The 22,561-nt window shown below is 34.5% G+C and overlaps 12 non-coding genes across 12 annotated transcripts; all 12 read left to right on the forward strand.

Annotated features, from left to right (window-relative positions):
- The first annotated feature begins 2,897 nt into the window (after positions 1–2,897).
- TRNAP-AGG (transfer RNA proline (anticodon AGG)) lies at positions 2,898–2,969 on the forward strand. The gene has a single exon. It is a non-coding gene; the product is annotated as a tRNA-Pro (tRNA).
- Positions 2,970–4,353: 1,384 nt separating this feature from the next.
- On the forward strand, positions 4,354–4,425 carry TRNAP-AGG (transfer RNA proline (anticodon AGG)). Its single transcript has one exon. It is a non-coding gene; the product is annotated as a tRNA-Pro (tRNA).
- A 130-nt stretch (positions 4,426–4,555) lies between these two features.
- TRNAP-UGG (transfer RNA proline (anticodon UGG)) lies at positions 4,556–4,627 on the forward strand. Its single transcript has one exon. It is a non-coding gene; the product is annotated as a tRNA-Pro (tRNA).
- Positions 4,628–5,985: 1,358 nt separating this feature from the next.
- TRNAP-AGG (transfer RNA proline (anticodon AGG)) lies at positions 5,986–6,057 on the forward strand. Its single transcript has one exon. It is a non-coding gene; the product is annotated as a tRNA-Pro (tRNA).
- A 2,595-nt stretch (positions 6,058–8,652) lies between these two features.
- Positions 8,653–8,724, forward strand: TRNAP-AGG (transfer RNA proline (anticodon AGG)). The gene has a single exon. It is a non-coding gene; the product is annotated as a tRNA-Pro (tRNA).
- A 3,795-nt stretch (positions 8,725–12,519) lies between these two features.
- Positions 12,520–12,591, forward strand: TRNAP-UGG (transfer RNA proline (anticodon UGG)). The gene has a single exon. It is a non-coding gene; the product is annotated as a tRNA-Pro (tRNA).
- A 1,360-nt stretch (positions 12,592–13,951) lies between these two features.
- Positions 13,952–14,023, forward strand: TRNAP-AGG (transfer RNA proline (anticodon AGG)). Its single transcript has one exon. It is a non-coding gene; the product is annotated as a tRNA-Pro (tRNA).
- A 2,840-nt stretch (positions 14,024–16,863) lies between these two features.
- On the forward strand, positions 16,864–16,935 carry TRNAP-AGG (transfer RNA proline (anticodon AGG)). Its single transcript has one exon. It is a non-coding gene; the product is annotated as a tRNA-Pro (tRNA).
- Positions 16,936–17,064: 129 nt separating this feature from the next.
- Positions 17,065–17,136, forward strand: TRNAP-UGG (transfer RNA proline (anticodon UGG)). The gene has a single exon. It is a non-coding gene; the product is annotated as a tRNA-Pro (tRNA).
- A 1,357-nt stretch (positions 17,137–18,493) lies between these two features.
- Positions 18,494–18,565, forward strand: TRNAP-AGG (transfer RNA proline (anticodon AGG)). Its single transcript has one exon. It is a non-coding gene; the product is annotated as a tRNA-Pro (tRNA).
- A 1,560-nt stretch (positions 18,566–20,125) lies between these two features.
- On the forward strand, positions 20,126–20,197 carry TRNAP-AGG (transfer RNA proline (anticodon AGG)). Its single transcript has one exon. It is a non-coding gene; the product is annotated as a tRNA-Pro (tRNA).
- A 1,586-nt stretch (positions 20,198–21,783) lies between these two features.
- TRNAP-UGG (transfer RNA proline (anticodon UGG)) lies at positions 21,784–21,855 on the forward strand. Its single transcript has one exon. It is a non-coding gene; the product is annotated as a tRNA-Pro (tRNA).
- The last annotated feature ends 706 nt before the right edge of the window (positions 21,856–22,561 follow it).

The raw sequence follows: 22,561 nt of genomic DNA on the forward strand, positions 1-22,561 counted from the left end.
AGTTATGTGAAGGATACTAAACATAAGAAAGAATTGTTTTTATTTCCTTTTTGATGATACTTTATCAGACATATCTAACAAAATGCTTAGCAGCAAATCACGGATGACCTACTGGCTCGTTGGTGTAGTGGTATGATTTTGCTTCGGGTGCGAGAATTCCCTGGTTCAAATCCCAGACGAGCCCTTGATTTAAATACTCTTCACCATATATAGAGTGTGTTCTTTCTAACATACATTAGATCTACTGAAATGATATCAAATTACTAAAACCTATAGTACTCACAGGAAAGAAGACAAAACTGATGTGGCTCAAAAACTTAGGAAATATCTTTGACCAATTATGAAATCATGTTTTTTGGAAAATATAGACTAACCGACACTTCTAAGATTTATTCTGAGAAACTCATACCTACTGGACAAACAATTTAATCAACAAAATCAAAGCACCAACACAGAAATTATCCCAAAACATGGGCTTGCTCCACAGAACATTTTTCATACATGTTTTTCATTAGTAATAGAATTTATGAACCCAGGGATTGAAGGAGATGGGAAAAATTATCTATGCAGCCTATTCTGGTGTATATTTTAGTGATAGTGTTGTGTTTCTTTAGGTGAGGAAATTGCTTTAGATAATTTTTTTTTTTACACGTCATAGAATAAACATCATACTCTTAAGTGCTCTGAATTGTTTAATGTCAGCACTAAGGGTAAAAGAGCATTATACAACAGTTTTAGACCTCTTATTTCAAGAATGATCTCTCCGTGGACAGAGATTCCATGTTAACACCTTTTCTAGACTTGCTTTTCTTCACTACCCTGAGATCTTTGAAACCTAGGTTTTTATTATAGTCTGATTGGTTAAGCATAGAGTACGAAAGAGTCTGTTTCCACAAATTGTATTTTTTGGTCTGAATATAATTACATAAAGCTGCTATATACAGTATCTTTGGACTACAAGACTGAAAACCTTATTATTTTTTTAAGTGGAATGTGTGTAAGAGACCACTTTGAAAAATTTCACACAAAAAAATAAAAAAACACATAAAAAATTGCATCTAAGGCTCGTTGGTCTAGGGGTATGATTCTCGCTTAGGGTGCGAGAGGTCCCGGGTTAAAATCCCGGACGAGCCCAACTTTTCTGAAAAAAGAAAACCATAGAACTATTTCCATTAAATAATAATTAAGAGTTAAGTTCACACAAAAACTAAAAAAAAACACATAATATGGAATCTAAGGCTCGTTGGTCTAGGGGTATGATTCTTGCTTTGGGTGCGAGAGGTCCCAGGTTCAAATATCGGACGAGCCCAAATTTTCTGAAAAAAGAAAACCATAGAACTATTTCCTTTAAATAAAACCATAGAACTATTTCCTTTAAATAATAATTAAGAGTTAAGTTCACACAAAAACTAAAAAAAACCCATATAATATGGAATCTAAGGCTCGTTGGTCTAGGGGTATGATTCTTGCTTTGGGTGAGAGAGTTCCCAGGTTCAAATCTCGGACGAGCCCAAATTTTCTGAAAAAAGAAAACCATAGAACTATTTCCTTTAAATAAAACCATAGAACTATTTCCTTTAAATAATAATTAAGAGTTAAGTTCACACAAAAAATAAAAAAAACATATAAAATGAAATCTAAGGCTCGTTGGTCTAGGGGTATGCTTCTCGCTTTGGGTGCGAGAGGTCCCGGGTTCAAATCCCGGACGAGCCCAAATTTTCTGAAAAAAGAAAACCATAGAACTATTTCCTTTAAATAGATTCCTCCTAAAGAGTTAACTTCCTCAGACGCCATCTTCCTGTATCTCATTCACAAAGCAATGATATTTCCTACAGTTATGTGAAGGATACTAAACATAAGAAAAAATTGTTTTATTTCCTTTTTGATGATACTTTATCAGACATATCTAACAAAATACTTGGCAGCAAATCACGGATGACCTACTGGCTCGTTGGTGTAGTGGTATAATTTTGCTTCTGGTGCGAGAGTTCCCTGGTTCAAATCCCAGACGAGCCCTTGATTTAAATACTCTTCACCATATATAGAGTGTGTTCTTTCTAACATACATTAGATCTACTGAAATGATATCAAATTACTAAAACCTATAGTACTCACAGGAAAGAAGACAAAACTGATGTGGCTCAACAACTTAGGAAATATCTTTGACCAATTATGAAATCATGTTTTTTGGAAAATATAGACTAACCGACACTTCTAAGATTTATTCTGAGAAACTCGTACCTACTGGACAAACAATTTAATCAACAAAATCAAAGCACCAACACAGAAATTATCCCAAAACATAGGCTTGCTCCACAGAACATTTTTCATACATGTTTTTCATTAATAATAGAATTTATGAACCCAGGGATTGAAGGAGATGGGAAAAATTATCTATGCAGCCTATTCTGGTGTATATTTTAGTGATAGTGTTGTGTTTCTTTAGGTGAGGAAATTGCTTTAGATAAATTTTTTTTTTTTACACGTCATAGAATAAACATCATACTCTTAAGTGCTCTGAATTGTTTAATGTCAGCACTAAGGGTAAAAGAGCATTATACAACAGTTTTAGACCTCTTATTTCAAGAATGATGTCTCCGTGGACAGAGATTCCATGTTAACACCTTTTCTAGACTTGCTTTTCTTCACTACCCTGAGATCTTTGAAACCTAGGTTTTTTATTATAGTCTGATTGGTTAAGCATAGAGTACGAAAGAGTCTGTTTCCACAAATTGTATTTTTTGGTCTGAATATAATTACATAAAGCTGCTATATACAGTATCTTTGGACTACAAGACTGAAAACCTTATTATTTTTTTAAGTGGAATGTGTGTAAGAGACCACTTTGAAAAATTTCAAACAAAAAAATAAAAAAACACTAAACAAATTGCATCTAAGGCTCGTTGGTCTAGGGGTATGATTCTCGCTTAGGGTGCGAGAGGTCCCGGGTTCAAATCCCGGACGAGCCCAACTTTTCTGAAAAAAGAAAACCATAGAACTATTTCCTTTAAATAAAACCATAGAACTATTTCCTTTAAATAATAATTAAGAGTTAAGTTCACACAAAAAATAAAAAAAACATATAAAATGGAATCTAAGGCTCGTTGGTCTAGGGGTATGATTCTCGCTTTGGGTGCGAGAGGTCCTGGGTTCAAATCCTGGACGAGCCCAAATTTTCTGAAAAAAGAAAACCATAGAACTATTTCCTTTAAATAGATTCCTCCTAAAGAGTTAACTTCCTCAGACGCCATCTTCCTGTATCTCATTCACAAAGCAATGATATTTCCTACAGTTATGTGAAGGATACTAAACATAAGAAAAAATTGTTTTATTTCCTTTTTGATGATACTTTATCAGACATATCTAACAAAATACTTGGCAGCAAATCACGGATGACCTACTGGCTCGTTGGTGTAGTGGTATAATTTTGCTTCTGGTGCGAGAGTTCCCTGGTTCAAATCCCAGACGAGTCCTTGATTTAAATACTCTTCACCATATATAGAGTGTGTTCTTTCTAACCTACATTAGATCTACTGAAATGATATCAAATTACTAAAACCTATAGTACTCACAGGAAAGAAGACAAAACTGATGTGGCTCAAAAACTTAGGAAATATCTTTGACCAATTATGAAATCATGTTTTTTGGAAAATATAGACTAACCGACACTTCTAAGATTTATTCTGAGAAACTCGTACCTACTGGACAAACAATTTAATCAACAAAATCAAAGCACCAACACAGAAATTATCCCAAAACATGGGCTTGCTCCACAGAACATTTTTCATACATGTTTTTCATTAATAATAGAATTTATGAACCCAGGGATTGAAGGAGATGGGAAAAATTATCTATGCAGCCTATTCTGGTGTATATTTTAGTGATAGTGTTGTGTTTCTTTAGGTGAGGAAATTGCTTTAGATAATTTGTTTTTTTTTACACGTCATAGAATAAACATCATACTCTTAAGTGCTCTGAATTGTTAAATGTCAGCACTAAGGGTAAAAGAGCATTATACAACAGTTTTAGACCTCTTATTTCAAGAATGATCTCTCTGTGGACAGAGATTCCATGTTAACACCTTTTCTAGACTTGCTTTTCTTCACTACCCTGAGATCTTTGAAACCTAGGTTTTTATTATAGTCTGATTGGTTAAGCATAGAGTACGAAAGAGTCTGTTTCCACAAATTGTATTTTTTGGTCTGAATATAATTACATAAAGCTGCTATATACAGTATCTTTGGACTACAAGACTGAAAACCTTATTTTTTTTTTAAGTGGAATGTGTGTAAGAGACCACTTTGAAAAATTTCACACAAAAAAATAAAAAAACACAGATAAAATTGCATCTAAGGCTCGTTGGTCTAGGGGTATGATTCTCGCTTAGGGTGCGAGAGGTCCCGGGTTCAAATCCCGGACGAGCCCAACCTTTCTGAAAAAAGAAAACCATAGAACTATTTCCTTTAAATAAAACCATAGAACTATTTCCTTTAAATAATAATTAAGAGTTAAGTTCACACAAAAAATAAAAAAAACATAAAAAAATGGAATCTAAGGCTCGTTGGTCTAGGGGTATGATTCTCGCTTTGGGTGCGAGAGGTCCCGGGTTCAAATCCCGGACGAGCCCAAATTTTCTGAAAATAGAAAACCATAGAACTATTTCCTTTAAATAATAATTAAGAGTTAAATTCACACAAAAAATAAAAAAAAACATATAATATGGAATCTAAGGCTCGTTGGTCTAGGTTTATGATTCTAGCTTTGGGTGCGAGAGGTCCCGGGTTCAAATCCCGGACAAGCCCAAATTTTCTGAAAAAAGAAAACCATAGAACTATTTCCTTTAAATAGATTCCTGCTAAAGAGTTAACTTCCTCAGACGCCATCTTCCTGTATCTCATTCACAAAGCAATGATACTTCCTACAGTTATGTGAAGGATACTAAACATAAGAAAGAATTGTTTTTATTTCCTTTTTGATGATACTTTATCAGACATATCTAACAAAATGCTTGGCAGCAAATCACGGATGACCTACTGGCTCGTTGGTGTAGCGGTATGATTTTGCTTCGGGTGCGAGAGTTCCCTGGTTCAAATCCCAGACGAGCCCTTGATTTAAATACTCTTCACCATATATAGAGTGTGTTCTTTCTAACATACATTAGATCTACTGAAATGATATCAAATTACTAAAACCTATAGTACTCTCAGGAAAGAAGACAAAACTGATGTGGCTCAAAAATTTAGGAAATATCTTTGACCAATTATGAAATCATGTTTTTTGGAAAATATAGACTAACCGACACTTCTAAGATTTATTCTGAGAAACTCGTACCTACTGGACAAACAATTTAATCAACAAAATCAAAGCACCAACACAGAAATTATCCCAAAACATGGGCTTGCTCCACAGAACATTTTTCATACATGTTTTTCATTAATAATAGAATTTATGAACCCAGGGATTGAAGGAGATGGGAAAAATTATCTATGCAGCCTATTCTGGTGTATATTTTAGTGATAGTGTTGTGTTTCTTTAGGTGAGGAAATTGCTTTAGATAATTTGTTTTTTTTTACACGTCATAGAATAAACATCATACTCTTAAGTGCTCTGAATTGTTTAATGTCAGCACTAAGGGTAAAAGAGCATTATACAACAGTTTTAGACCTCTTATTTCAAGAATGATCTCTCCGTGGACAGAGATTCCATGTTAACACCTTTTCTAGACTTGCTTTTCTTCACTACCCTGAGATCTTTGAAACCTAGGTTTTTATTATAGTCTGATTGGTTAAGCATAGAGTACGAAAGAGTCTGTTTCCACAAATTGTATTTTTTGGTCTGAATATAATTACATAAAGCTGCTATATACAGTATCTTTGGACTACAAGACTGAAAACCTTATTATTTTTTTAAGTGGAATGTGTGTAAGAGACCACTTTGAAAAATTTCACACAAAAAAATAAAAAAACACGGAAAAATTGCATCTAAGGCTCGTTGGTCTAGGGGTATGATTCTCGCTTAGGGTGCGAGAGGTCCCGGGTTCAAATCCCGGACGAGCCCAACCTTTCTGAAAAAAGAAAACCATAGAACTATTTCCTTTAAATAAAACCATAGAACTATTTCCTTTAAATAATAATTAAGAGTTAAGTTCACACAAAAAATAAAAAAAACATAAAAAAATGGAATCTAAGGCTCGTTGGTCTAGGGGTATGATTCTCACATTGGGTGCGAGAGGTCCCGGGTTGAAATCCCGGACGAGCCCAAATTTTCTGAAAATAGAAAACCATAGAACTATTTCCTTTAAATAATAATTAAGAGTTAAGTTCACACAAAAAATAAAAAAAACATATAATATGGAATCTAAAGCTCGTTGGTATAGGTTTATGATTCTAGCTTTGGGTGCGAGAGGTCCCGGGTTCAAATCCCGGACAAGCCCAAATTTTCTGAAAAAAGAAAACCATAGAACTATTTCCTTTAAATAGATTCCTGCTAAAGAGTTAACTTCCTCAGACGCCATCTTCCTGTATCTCATTCACAAAGCAATGATACTTCCTACAGTTATGTGAAGGATACTAAACATAAGAAAGAATTGTTTTTATTTCCTTTTTGATGATACTTTATCAGACATATCTAACAAAATGCTTGGCAGCAAATCACGGATGACCTACTGGCTCGTTGGTGTAGTGGTATGATTTTGCTTCGGGTGCGAGAGTTCCCTAGTTCAAATCCCAGACGAGCCCTTGATTTAAATACTCTTCACCATATATAGAGTGTGTTCTTTCTAACATACATTAGATCTACTGAAATGATATCAAATTACTAAAACCTATAGTACTCACAGGAAAGAAGACAAAACTGATGTGGCTCAAAAACTTAGGAAATATCTTTGACCAATTATGAAATCATGTTTTTTGGAAAATATAGACTAACCGACACTTCTAAGATTTATTCTGAGAAACTCATACCTACTGGACAAACAATTTAATCAACAAAATCAAAGCACCAACACAGAAATTATCCCAAAACATGGGCTTGCTCCACAGAACATTTTTCATACATGTTTTTCATTAGTAATAGAATTTATGAACCCAGGGATTGAAGGAGATGGGAAAAATTATCTATGCAGCCTATTCTGGTGTATATTTTAGTGATAGTGTTGTGTTTCTTTAGGTGAGGAAATTGCTTTAGATAATTTTTTTTTTTACACGTCATAGAATAAACATCATACTCTTAAGTGCTCTGAATTGTTTAATGTCAGCACTAAGGGTAAAAGAGCATTATACAACAGTTTTAGACCTCTTATTTCAAGAATGATCTCTCCGTGGACAGAGATTCCATGTTAACACCTTTTCTAGACTTGCTTTTCTTCACTACCCTGAGATCTTTGAAACCTAGGTTTTTATTATAGTCTGATTGGTTAAGCATAGAGTACGAAAGAGTCTGTTTCCACAAATTGTATTTTTTGGTCTGAATATAATTACATAAAGCTGCTATATACAGTATCTTTGGACTACAAGAAAAAAAGAAAACACAGAGGCGCCAAACATGGCCTAGTATAGCCAGATACCAAATATAACAATTCACAGGGTAGCAATTGGATACTCACAAAGGAGACGCACCCAATGGTGCTATTGAAGCAGACTGGAGCCTCTCAGTGGTCCAGCTCACTGATGTATCTCACGTATCAGTTGTGGTCCTTGGTGATGGTGATTTAACAGGTTCCCATATGATGCATGGACAGTAATGGCTTCAGCAATCACAATCCTTCTGACCACAAGTTGGCGATCACATATCGACAATAAAATGGACACATCAATTTCAACACACAAAGGCACTTGAACAATACTTGATGCCTTTATGGAGAAATAATGCGAATAAAGAAAATTAAGCCTTGAAAGCTATTGGCGGGACACCTGTACAGGTGTCCCGCCAGTATTGTTCAAGTGCCTTTGTGTGTTGAAATTGATGTGTCCATTTTATTGTCGATATGTGATCGCCAACTTGTGGTCAGAAGGATTGTGATTGCTGAAGCCATTACTGTCCATGCATCATATGGGAACCTGTTAAATCACCATCACCAAGGACCACAACTGATACGTGAGATACATCAGTGAGCTGGACCACTGAGAGGCTCCAGTCTGCTTCAATAGCACCATTGGGTGCGTCTCCTTTGTGTTTATCCAATTGCTACCCTGTGAATTGTTATATTTGGTATCTGGCTATACTAGGCCATGTTTGGCGCCTCTGTGTTTTCTTTTTTTCTAGTTACCCATCTTTCAGGAAGACCATTCTAAGACCGAGAGCTGCCTACTACTGTTTTTTTGGACTTACCACTGATTGGGACTATATCTATATCACTTACTGGACTTTATGTTGGTACACTTTTATATATATGTATGTTTCTGTATATATATATCTCTTACAAGTATTAATTTAGTTAACTGATATTGTTTGAACATATGTTTAGTTGTTAGGCTATAGGAGGCGCCCCCTAAGGGCAGTAATACACATTGATGTGTATTACACCCTCATTTCATCCTCTTTGGACTACAAGACTGAAAACCTTATTATTTTTTTAAGTGGAATGTGTGTAAGAGACCACTTTGAAAAATTTCACACAAAAAAATAAAAAAACACATAAAAAATTGCATCTAAGGCTTGTTGGTCTAGGGGTATGATTCTCGCTTAGGGTGCGAGAGGTCCCGGGTTCAAATCCCGGACGAGCCCAACTTTTCTGAAAAAAGAAAACCATAGAACTATTTCCTTTAAATAAAACCATAGAACTATTTCCTTTAAATAATAATTAAGAGTTAAGTTCACACAAAAAATAAAAAAAACATATAAAATGGAATCTAAGGCTCGTTGGTCTAGGGGTATGATTCTCGCTTTGGGTGCGAGAGGTCCTGGGTTCAAATCCTGGACGAGCCCAAATTTTCTGAAAAAAGAAAACCATAGAACTATTTCCATTAAATAATAATTAAGAGTTAAGTTCACACAAAAACTAAAAAAAAACATATAATATGGAATCTAAGGCTCGTTGGTCTAGGGGTATGATTCTTGCTTTGGGTGCGAGAGGTCCCAGGTTCAAATCTCGGACGAGCCCAAATTTTCTGAAAAAAGAAAACCATAGAACTATTTCCTTTAAATAAAACCATAGAACTATTTCCTTTAAATTATAATTAAGAGTTAAGTTCACACAAAAACTAAAAAAAAAACATATAATATGGAATCTAAGGCTCGTTGGTCTAGGGGTATGATTCTTGCTTTGGGTGCGAGAGGTCCCAGGTTCAAATCTCGGATGAGCCCAAATTTTCTGAAAAAAGAAAACCATAGAACTATTTCCTTTAAATAGATTCCTGCTAAAGAGTTAACTTCCTCAGACGCCATCTTCCTGTATCTCATTCACAAAGCAATGATACTTCCTACAGTTATGTGAAGGATACTAAACATAAGAAAGAATTGTTTTTATTTCCTTTTTGATGCTACTTTATCAGACATATCTAACAAAATGCTTGACAGCAAATCACGGATGACCTACTGGCTCGTTGGTGTAGTGGTATGATTTTGCTTCGGGTGCGAGAGTTCCCTGGTTCAAATCCCAGACGAGCCCTTGATTTAAATACTCTTCACCATATATAGAGTGTGTTCTTTCTAACATACATTAGATCTACTGAAAAGATATCAAATTACTAAAACCTATAGTACTCACAGGAAAGAAGACAAAACTGATGTGGCTCAAAAACTTAGGAAATATCTTTGACCAATTATGAAATCATGTTTTTTGGAAAATATAGACTAACAGACACTTCTAAGATTTATTCTGAGAAACTCGTACCTACTGGACAAACAATTTAATCAACAAAATCAAAGCACCAACACAGAAATTATCCCAAAACATGGGCTTGCTCCACAGAACATTTTTCATACATGTTTTTCATTAATAATAGAATTTATGAACCCAGGGATTGAAGGAGATGGGAAAAATTATCTATGCAGCCTATTCTGGTGTGTATTTTAGTGATAGTGTTGTGTTTCTTTAGGTGAGGAAATTGCTTTAGATAATTTTTTTTTTTTACACGTCATAGAATAAACATCAAACTCTTAAGTGCTCTGAATTGTTTAATGTCAGCACTAAGGGTAAAAGAGCATTATACAACAGTTTTAGACCTCTTATTTCAAGAATGATGTCTCCGTGGACAGAGATTCCATGTTAACACCTTTTCTAGACTTGCTTTTCTTCACTACCCTGAGATCTTTGAAACCTAGGTTTTTTATTATAGTCTGATTGGTTAAGCATAGAGTACGAAAGAGTCTGTTTCCACAAATTGTATTTTTTGGTCTGAATATAATTACATAAAGCTGCTATATACAGTATCTTTGGACTACAAGACTGAAAACCTTATTATTTTTTTAAGTGGAATGTGTGTAAGAGACCACTTTGAAAAATTTCAAACAAAAAAATAAAAAAACACTTCACAAATTGCATCTAAGGCTCGTTGGTCTAGGGGTATGATTCTCGCTTAGGGTGCGAGAGGTCCCGGGTTCAAATCTCGGACGAGCCCAACTTTTCTGAAAAAAGAAAACCATAGAACTATTTCCTTTAAATAAAACCATAGAACTATTTCCTTTAAATAATAATTAAGAGTTAAGTTCACACAAAAAATAAAAAAAACATCTAAAATGAAATCTAAGGCTCGTTGGTGTAGGGGTATGATTCTCGCTTTGGGTGCGAGAGGTCCCGGGTTCAAATCCCGGACGAGCCCAAATTTTCTGAAAAAAGAAAACCATAGAAATATTTCCTTTAAATAGATTCCTCCTAAAGAGTTAACTTCCTCAGACGCCATCTTCCTGTATCTCATTCACAAAGCAATGATATTTCCTACAGTTATGTGAAGGATACTAAACATAAGATAAAATTGTTTTATTTCCTTTTTGATGATACTTTATCAGACATATCTAACAAAATACTTGGCAGCAAATCACGGATGACCTACTGGCTCGTTGGTGTAGTGGCATAATTTTGCTTCTGGTGCGAGAGTTCCCTGGTTCAAATCCCAGACGAGCCCTTGATTTAAATACTCTTCACCATATATAGAGTGTGTTCTTTCTAACATACATTAGATCTACTGAAATGATATCAAATTACTAAAACCTATAGTACTCACAGGAAAGAAGACAAAACTGATGTGGCTCAACAACTTAGGAAATATCTTTGACCAATTATGAAATCATGTTTTTTGGAAAATATAGACTAACCGACACTTCTAAGATTTATTCTGAGAAACTCGTACCTACTGGACAAACAATTTAATCAACAAAATCAAAGCACCAACACAGAAATTATCCCAAAACATGGGCTTGCTCCACAGAACATTTTTCATACATGTTTTTCATTAATAATAGAATTTATGAACCCAGGGATTGAAGGAGATGGGAAAAATTATCTATGCAGCCTATTCTGGTGTATATTTTAGTGATAGTGTTGTGTTTCTTTAGGTGAGGAAATTGCTTTAGATAATTTGTTTTTTTTTACACGTCATAGAATAAACATCATACTCTTAAGTGCTCTGAATTGTTTAATGTCAGCACTAAGGGTAAAAGAGCATTATACAACAGTTTTAGACCTCTTATTTCAAGAATGATCTCTCCGTGGACAGAGATTCCATGTTAACACCTTTTCTAGACTTGCTTTTCTTCACTACCCTGAGATCTTTGAAACCTAGGTTTTTATTATAGTCTGATTGGTTAAGCATAGAGTACGAAAGAGTCTGTTTCCACAAATTGTATTTTTTGGTCTGAATATAATTACATAAAGCTGCTATATACAGTATCTTTGGACTACAAGACTGAAAACCTTATTTTTTTTTAAGTGGAATGTGTGTAAGAGACCACTTTGAAAAATTTCACACAAAAAAATAAAAAAACACGGAAAAATTGCATCTAAGGCTCGTTGGTCTAGGGGTATGATTCTCACTTAGGGTGCGAGAGGTCCCGGGTTCAAATCCCGGACAAGCCCAACCTTTCTGAAAAAAGAAAACCATAGAACTATTTCCTTTAAATAAAACCATAGAACTATTTCCTTTAAATAATAATTAAGAGTTAAGTTCACACAAAAAATAAAAAAAACATAAAAAAATGGAATCGAAGGCTCGTTGGTCTAGGGGTATGATTCTCGCATTGGGTGCGAGAGGTCCCGGGTTCAAATCCCGGACGAGCCCAAATTTTCTGAAAATAGAAAACCATAGAACTATTTCCTTTAAATAATAATTAAGAGTTAAGTTCACACAAAAAATAAAAAAAACATATAAAATGGAATCTAAGGCTCGTTGGTCTAGGTTTATGATTCTAGCTTTGGGTGCGTGAGGTCCCGGGTTCAAATCCCGGACAAGCCCAAATTTTCTGAAAAAAGAAAACCATAGAACTATTTCCTTTAAATAAAACCATAGAACTATTTCCTTTAAATAATAATTAAGAGTTAAGTTCACACAAAAAATAAAAAAAACCATATAAAATGAAATCTAAGGCTCGTTGGTCTAGGGGTATGATTCTCGCTTTGGGTGCGAGAGGTCCCGGGTTCAAATCCCGGACGAGCCCAAATTTTCTGAAAAAAGAAAACCATAGAACTATTTCCATTAAATAATAATTAAGAGTTAAGTTCACACAAAAACTAAAAAAAAACATATAATATGGAATCTAAGGCTCGTTGGTCTAGGTTTATGATTCTAGCTTTGGGTGCGTGAGGTCCCGGGTTCAAATCCCGGACAAGCCCAAATTTTCTGAAAAAAGAAAACCATAGAACTATTTCCTTTAAATAGATTCCTGCTAAAGAGTTAACTTCCTCAGACGCCATCTTCCTGTATCTCATTCACAAAGCAATGATACTTCCTACCGTTATGTGAAGGATACTAAACATAAGAAAGAATTGTTTTTATTTCCTTTTTGATGCTACTTTATCAGACATACCTAACAAAATGCTTGACAGCAAATCACGAATGACCTACTGGCTCGTTGGTGTAGTGGTATGATTTTGCTTCGGGTGCGAGAGTTCCCTGGTTCAAATCCCAGATGAGCCCTTGATTTAAATACTCTTCACCATATATAGAGTGTGTTCTTTCTAACATACATTAGATCTACTGAAAAGATATCAAATTACTAAAACCTATAGTACTCACAGGAAAGAAGACAAAACTGATGTGGCTCAAAAACTTAGGAAATATCTTTGACCAATTATGAAATCATGTTTTTTGGAAAATATAGACTAACAGACACTTCTAAGATTTATTCTGAGAAACTCGTACCTACTGGACAAACAATTTAATCAACAAAATCAAAGCACCAACACAGAAATTATCCCAAAACATGGGCTTGCTCCACAGAACATTTTTCATACATGTTTTTCATTAATAATAGAATTTATGAACCCAGGGATTGAAGGAGATGGGAAAAATTATCTATGCAGCCTATTCTGGTGTGTATTTTAGTGATAGTGTTGTGTTTCTTTAGGTGAGGAAATTGCTTTAGATAATTTTTTTTTTTTTTACACGTCATAGAATAAACATCATACTCTTAAGTGCTCTGAATTGTTTAATGTCAGCACTAAGGGTAAAAGAGCATTATACAACAGTTTTAGACCTCTTATTTCAAGAATGATGTCTCCGTGGACAGAGATTCCATGTTAACACCTTTTCTAGACTTGCTTTTCTTCACTACCCTGAGATCTTTGAAACCTAGGTTTTTTATTATAGTCTGATTGGTTAAGCATAGAGTACGAAAGAGTCTGTTTCCACAAATTGTATTTTTGGTCTGAATATAATTACATAAAGCTGCTATATACAGTATCTTTGGACTACAAGACTGAAAACCTTATTATTTTTTTAAGTGGAATGTGTGTAAGAGACCACTTTGAAAAATTTCAAACAAAAAAATAAAAAAACACTTCACAAATTGCATCTAAGGCTCGTTGGTCTAGGGGTATGATTCTCGCTTAGGGTGCGAGAGGTCCCGGGTTCAAATCCCGGACGAGCCCAACTTTTCTGAAAAAAGAAAACCATAGAACTATTTCCTTTAAATAAAACCATAGAACTATTTCCTTTAAATAATAATTAAGAGTTAAGTTCACACAAAAAATAAAAAAAACATATAACATGAAATCTAAGGCTCGTTGGTCTAGGAGTATGATTCTCGCTTTGGGTGCGAGAGGTCCCGGGTTCAAATCCCAGACGAGCCCAAATTTTCTGAAAAAAGAAAACCATAGAACTATTTCCTTTAAATAGATTCCTCCTAAAGAGTTAACTTCCTCAGACGCCATCTTCCTGTATCTCATTCACAAAGCAATGATATTTCCTACAGTTATGTGAAGGATACTAAACATAAGAAAAAATTGTTTTATTTCCTTTTTGATGATACTTTATCAGACATATCTAACAAAATACTTGGCAGCAAATCACGGATGACCTACTGGCTCATTGGTGTAGTAGTATAATTTTGCTTCTGGTGCGAGAGTTCCCTGGTTCAAATCCCAGACGAGCCCTTGATTTAAATACTCTTCACCATATATAGAGTGTGTTCTTTCTAACATACATTAGATCTACTGAAATGATATCAAATTACTAAAACCTATAGTACTCACAGGAAAGAAGACAAAACTGATGTGGCTCAAAAACTTAGGAAATATCTTTGACCAATTATGAAATCATGTTTTTTGGAAAATATAGACTAACCGACACTTCTAAGATTTATTCTGAGAAACTCGTACCTACTGGACAAACAATTTAATCAACAAAATCAAAGCACCAACACAGAAATTATCCCAAAACATGGGCTTGCTCCACAGAACATTTTTCATACATGTTTTTCATTAATAATAGAATTTATGAACCCAGGGATTGAAGGAGATGGGAAAAATTATCTATGCAGCCTATTCTGGTGTATATTTTAGTGATAGTGTTGTGTTTCTTTAGGTGAGGAAATTGCTTTAGATATTTATTTATTTTTTACACGTCATAGAATAAACATCATACTCTTAAGTGCTCTGAATTGTTTAATTTCAGCACTAAGGGTAAAAGAGCATTATACAACAGTTTTAGACCTCTTATTTCAAGAATGATGTCTCCATGGACAGAGATTCCATGTTAACACCTTTTCTAGACTTGCTTTTCTTCACTACCCTGAGATCTTTGAAACCTAGGTTTTTATTATAGTCTGATTGGTTAAGCATAGAGTACGAAAGAGTCTGTTTCCACAAATTGTATTTTTTGGTCTGAATATAATTACATAAAGCTGCTATATACAGTATCTTTGGACTACAAGACTGAAAACCTTATTATTTTTTTAAGTGGAATGTGTGTAAGAGACCACTTTGAAAAATTTCAAACAAAAAAATAAAAAAACACTTAACAAATTGCATCTAAGGCTCGTTGGTCTAGGGGTATGATTCTCGCTTAGGGTGCGAGAGGTCCCGGGTTCAAATCCTGGACGAGCCCAACTTTTCTGAAAAAAGAAAACCATAGAACTATTTCCTTTAAATAAAACCATAGAACTATTTCCTTTAAATAATAATTAAGAGTTAAGTTCACACAAAAAATAAAAAAACCATATAAAATGGAATCTAAGGCTCGTTGGTCTAGGGGTATGATTCTCGCTTTGGGTGCGAGAGGTCCTGGGTTCAAATCCTGGACGAGCCCAAATTTTCTGAAAAAAGAAAACCATAGAACTATTTCCTTTAAATAGATTCCTCCTAAAGAGTTAACTTCCTCAGACGCCATCTTCCTGTATCTCATTCACAAAGCAATGATATTTCCTACAGTTATGTGAAGGATACTACACATAAGAAAAAATTGTTTTATTTCCTTTTTGATGATACTTTATCAGACATATCTAACAAAATACTTGGCAGCAAATCACGGATGATCTACTGGCTCGTTGGTGTAGTGGTATAATTTTGCTTCTGGTGCGAGAGTTCCCTGGTTCAAATCCCAGACGAGCCCTTGATTTAAATACTCTTCACCATATATAGAGTGTGTTCTTTCTAACATACATTAGATCTACTGAAATGATATCAAATTACTAAAACCTATAGTACTCACAGGAAAGAAGACAAAACTGATGTGGCTCAAAAACTTAGGAAATATCTTTGACCAATTATGAAATCATGTTTTTTGGAAAATATAGACTAACCGACACTTCTAAGATTTATTCTGAGAAACTCGTACCTACTGGACAAACAATTTAATCAACAAAATCAAAGCACCAACACAGAAATTATCCCAAAACATGGGCTTGCTCCACAGAACATTTTTCATACATGTTTTTCATTAATAATAGAATTTATGAACCCAGGGATTGAAGGAGATGGGAAAAATTATCTATGCAGCCTATTCTGGTGTATATTTTAGTGATAGTGTTGTGTTTCTTTAGGTGAGGAAATTGCTTTAGATAATTTGTTTTTTTTTACACGTCATAGAATAAACATCATACTCTTAAGTGCTCTGAATTGTTTAATGTCAGCACTAAGGGTAAAAGAGCATTATACAACAGTTTAAGACCTCTTATTTCAAGAATGATCTCTCCGTGGACAGAGATTCCATGTTAACACCTTTTCTAGACTTGCTTTTCTTCACTACCCTGAGATCTTTGAAACCTAGGTTTTTATTATAGTCTGATTGGTTAAGCATAGAGTACGAAAGAGTCTGTTTCCACAAATTGTATTTTTTGGTCTGAATATAATTACATAAAGCTGCTATATACAGTATCTTTGGACTACAAGACTGAAAACCTTATTTTTTTTTTAAGTGGAATGTGTGTAAGAGACCACTTTGAAAAATTTCACACAAAAAAATAAAAAAACACAGAAAAAATTGCATCTAAGGCTCGTTGGTCTAGGGGTATGATTCTCGCTTAGGGTGCGAGAGGTCCCGGGTTCAAATCCCGGACGAGCCCAACCTTTCTGAAAAATGAAAACCATAGAACTATTTCCTTTAAATAAACCATAGAACTATTTCCTTTAAATAATAATTAAGAGTTAAGTTCACACAAAAAATAAAAAAACCATAAAAAAATGGAATCTAAGGCTCGTTGGTCTAGGGGTATGATTCTCGCTTTGGGTGTGAGAGGTCCCGGGTTCAAATCCCGGACGAGCCCAAATTTTCTGAAAATAGAAAACCATAGAACTATTTCCTTTAAATAATAATTAAGAGTTAAGTTCTTACAAAAAATAAAAAAAAACATATAATATGGAATCTAAGGCTCGTTGGTCTAGGTTTATGATTCTAGCTTTGGGTGCGAGAGGTCCCGGGTTCAAATCCCGGACGAGCCCAAATTTTCTGAAAAAAGAAAACCATAGAACTATTTCCTTTAAATAGATTCCTGCTAAAGAGTTAACTTCCTCAGACGCCATCTTCCTGTATCTCATTCACAAAGCAATGATACTTCCTACAGTTATGTGAAGGATACTAAACATAAGAAAGAATTGTTTTTATTTCCTTTTTGATGATACTTTATCAGACATATCTAACAAAATGCTTGGCAGCAAATCACGGATGACCTACTGGCTCGTTGGTGTAGTGGTATGATTTTGCTTCGGGTGCGAGAGTTCCCTGGTTCAAATCCCAGACGAGCCCTTGATTTAAATACTCTTCACCATATATAGAGTGTGTTCTTTTTAACATACATTAGATCTACTGAAATGATATCAAATTACTAAAACCTATAGTACTCACAGGAAAGAAGACAAAACTGATGTGGCTCAAAAACTTAGGAAATATCTTTGACCAATTATGAAATCATGTTTTTTGGAAAATATAGACTAACCGACACTTCTAAGATTTATTCTGAGAAACTCGTACCTACTGGACAAACAATTTAATCAACAAAATCAAAGCACCAACACAGAAATTATCCCAAAACATGGGCTTGCTCCACAGAACATTTTTCATACATGTTTTTCATTAATAATAGAATTTATGAACCCAGGGATTGAAGGAGATGGGAAAAATTATCTATGCAGCCTATTCTGGTGTATATTTTAGTGATAGTGTTGTGTTTCTTTAGGTGAGGAAATTGCTTTAGATAATTTTTTTTTTTACACGTCATAGAATAAACATCATACTCTTAAGTGCTCTGAATTTTTTAATGTCAGCACTAAGGGTAAAAGAGCATTATACAACAGTTTTAGACCTCTTATTTCAAGAAGGATCTCTCTGTGGACAGAGATTCCATGTTAACACCTTTTCTAGACTTGCTTTTCTTCACTACCCTGAGATCTTTGAAACCTAGGTTTTTATTGCAGTCTGATTGGTTAAGCATAGAGTACGAAAGAGTCTGTTTCCACAAATTGTATTTTTTGGTCTGAATATAATTACATAAAGCTGCTATATACAGTATCTTTGGACTACAAGACTGAAAACCTTATTATTTTTTTAAGTGGAATGTGTGTAAGAGACCACTTTGAAAAATTTCACACAAAAAAATAAAAAAACACATACAAAATTGCATCTAAGGCTCGTTGGTCTAGGGGTATGATTCTCGCTTAGGGTGCGAGAGGTCCCGGGTTCAAATCCCGGACGAGCCCAACCTTTCTGAAAAATGAAAACCATAGAACTATTTCCTTTAAATAAAACCATAGAACTATTTCCTTTAAATAATAATTAAGAGTTAAGTTCACACAAAAAATAAAAAAAACATATAAAATGGAATCTAAGGCTCGTTGGTCTAGGGTTATGATTCTCGCTTTGGGTGCGAGATGTCTCGGGTTCAAATCCCGGACGAGCCCAAATTTTCTGAAAATAGAAAACCATAGAACTATTTCCTTTAAATAATAATTAAGAGTTAAGTTCACACAAAAAATAAAAAAAAAACATATAATATAGAATCTAAGGCTCGTTGGTCTAGGGGTATGATTCTCGCTTTGGTGCGAGAGGTCTCGGGTTCAAATCCCGGACGAGCCCAAATTTTCTGAAAAAAGAAAACCATAGAACTATTTCCTTTAAATAGATTCCTGCTAAAGAGTTAACTTCCTCAGACGCCATCTTCCTGTATCTCATTCACAAAGCAATGATACTTCCTACAGTTATGTGAAGGATACTAAACATAAGAAAGAATTGTTTTTATTTCCTTTTTGATGATACTTTATCAGACATATCTAACAAAATGCTTGGCAGCAAATCACGGATGACCTACTGGCTCGTTGGTGTAGTGGTATGATTTTGCTTCGGGTGCGAGAGTTCCCTGGTTCAAATCCCAGACGAGCCCTTGATTTAAATACTCTTCACCATATATAGAGTGTGTTCTTTCTAACATACATTAGATCTACTGAAATGATATCAAATTACTAAAACCTATAGTACTCACAGGAAAGAAGACAAAACTGATGTGGCTCAAAAACTTAGGAAATATCTTTGACCAATTATGAAATCATGTTTTTTGGAAAATATAGACTAACCGACACTTCTAAGATTTATTCTGAGAAACTCGTACCTACTGGACAAACAATTTAATCAACAAAATCAAAGCACCAACACAGAAATTATCCCAAAACATGGGCTTGCTCCACAGAACATTTTTCATACATGTTTTTCATTAATAATAGAATTTATGAACCCAGGGATTGAAGGAGATGGGAAAAATTATCTATGCAGCCTATTCTGGTGTATATTTTAGTGATAGTGTTGTGTTTCTTTAGGTGAGGAAATTGCTTTAGATAATTTTTTTTTTTTACACGTCATAGAATAAACATCATACTCTTAAGTGCTCTGAATTGTTTAATGTCAGCACTAAGGGTAAAAGAGCATTATACAACAGTTTTAGACCTCTTATTTCAAGAATGATGTCTCCGTGGACAGAGATTCCATGTTAACACCTTTTCTAGACTTGCTTTTCTTCACTACCCTGAGATCTTTGAAACCTAGGTTTTTATTATAGTCTGATTGGTTAAGCATAGAGTACGAAAGAGTCTGTTTCCACAAATTGTATTTTTTGGTCTGAATATAATTACATAAAGCTGCTATATACAGTATCTTTGGACTACAAGACTGAAAACCTTATTATTTTTTTAAGTGGAATGTGTGTAAGAGACCACTTTGAAAAATTTCAAACAAAAAAATAAAAAAAATACTGAACAAATTGCATCTAAGGCTCGTTGGTCTAGGGGTATGATTCTCGCTTAGGGTGCGAGAGGTCCCGGGTTCAAATCCCGGACGAGCCCAACTTTTCTGAAAAAAGAAAACCATAGAACTATTTCCTTTAAATAAAACCATAGAACTATTTCCTTTAAATAATAATTAAGAGTTAAGTTCACACAAAAAATAAAAAAACACATAAAATGGAATCCAAGGCTCGTTGGTCTAGGGGTATGATTCTCGCTTTGGGTGCGAGAGGTCCTGGGTTCAAATCCTGGACGAGCCCAAATTTTCTGAAAAAAGAAAACCATAGAACTATTTCCTTTAAATAGATTCCTCCTAAAGAGTTAACTTCCTCAGACGCCATCTTCCTGTATCTCATTCACAAAGCAATGATATTTCCTACAGTTATGTGAAGGATACTAAACATAAGAAAAAATTGTTTTATTTCCTTTTTGATGATACTTTATCAGACATATCTAACAAAATACTTGGCAGCAAATCACGGATGACCTACTGGCTCGTTGGTGTAGTGGTATAATTTTGCTTCTGGTGCGAGAGTTCCCTGGTTCAAATCCCAGACGAGCCCTTGATTTAAATACTCTTCACCATATATAGAGTGTGTTCTTTCTAACATACATTAGATCTACTGAAATGATATCAAATTACTAAAACCTATAGTACTCACAGGAAAGAAGACAAAACTGATGTGGCTCAAAAACTTAGGAAATATCTTTGACCAATTATGAAATCATGTTTTTTGGAAAATATAGACTAACCGACACTTCTAAGATTTATTCTGAGAAACTCGTACCTACTGGACAAACAATTTAATCAACAAAATCAAAGCACCAACACAGAAATTATCCCAAAACATGGGCTTGCTCCACAGAACATTTTTCATACATGTTTTTCATTAATAATAGAATTTATGAACCCAGGGATTGAAGGAGATGGGAAAAATTATCTATGCAGCCTATTCTGGTGTATATTTTAGTGATAGTGTTGTGTTTCTTTAGGTGAGGAAATTGCTTTAGATAATTTGTTTTTTTTTACACGTCATAGAATAAACATCATACTCTTAAGTGCTCTGAATTGTTTAATGTCAGCACTAAGGGTAAAAGAGCATTATACAACAGTTTTAGACCTCTTATTTCAAGAATGATCTCTCCGTGGACAGAGATTCCATGTTAACACCTTTTCTAGACTTGCTTTTCTTCACTACCCTGAGATCTTTGAAACCTAGGTTTTTATTATAGTCTGATTGGTTAAGCATAGAGTACGAAAGATTCTGTTTCCACAAATTGTATTTTTTGGTCTGAATATAATTACATAAAGCTGCTATATACAGTATCTTTGGACTACAAGACTGAAAACCTTTTTTTTTTTTTTAAGTGGAATGTGTGTAAGAGACCACTTTGAAAAATTTCACACCAAAAAATAAAAAAACACAGAAAAAATTGCATCTAAGGCTTGTTGGTCTAGGGGTATGATTCTCGCTTAGGGTGCGAGAGGTCCCGGGTTCAAATCCTGGACGAGCCCAACCTTTCTGAAAAACGAAAACCATAGAACTATTTCCTTTAAATAAAACCATAGAACTATTTCCTTTAAATAATAATTAAGAGTTAAGTTCACACAAAAAATAAAAAAACCATAAAAAAATGGAATCTAAGGCTCGTTGGTCTAGGGGTATGATTCTCGCTTTGGGTGCGAGAGGTCCCGGGTTCAAATCCCGGACGAGCCCAAATTTTCTGAAAATAGAAAACCATAGAACTTTTTCCTTTAAATAATAATTAAGAGTTAAGTTCACACAAAAAAAAAAAACACATATAATATGGAATCTAAGGCTCGTTGGTCTAGGTTTATGATCCTAGCTTTGGGTGCGAGAGATCCCGGACGAGCCCAAATTTTCTGAAAAAAGAAAACCATAGAACTATTTCCTTTAAATAGATTCCTGCTAAAGAGTTAACTTCCTCAGACGCCATCTTCCTGTATCTCATTCACAAAGCAATGATACTTCCTACAGTTATGTGAAGGATACTAAACATAAGAAAGAATTGTTTTTATTTCCTTTTTGATGATACTTTATCAGACATATCTAACAAAATGCTTGGCAGCAAATCACGGATGACCTACTGGCTCGTTGGTGTAGTGGTATGATTTTGCTTCGGGTGCGAGAGTTCCCTGGTTCAAATCCCAGACGAGCCCTTGATTTAAATACTCTTCACCATATATAGAGTCTATTCTTTCTAACATACATTAGATCTACTGAAATGATATCAAATTACTAAAACCTATAGTACTCACAGGAAAGAAGACAAAACTGATGTGGCTCAAAAACTTAGGAAATATCTTTGACCAATTATGAAATCATGTTTTTTGGAAAATATAGACTAACCGACACTTCTAAGATTTATTCTGAGAAACTCGTACCTACTGGACAAACAATT

The sequence above is a fragment of the Bombina bombina genome, chromosome 4, assembly GCF_027579735.1.
Source record: "Bombina bombina isolate aBomBom1 chromosome 4, aBomBom1.pri, whole genome shotgun sequence".
Taxonomy (NCBI): Eukaryota; Metazoa; Chordata; class Amphibia; order Anura; family Bombinatoridae; genus Bombina; species Bombina bombina.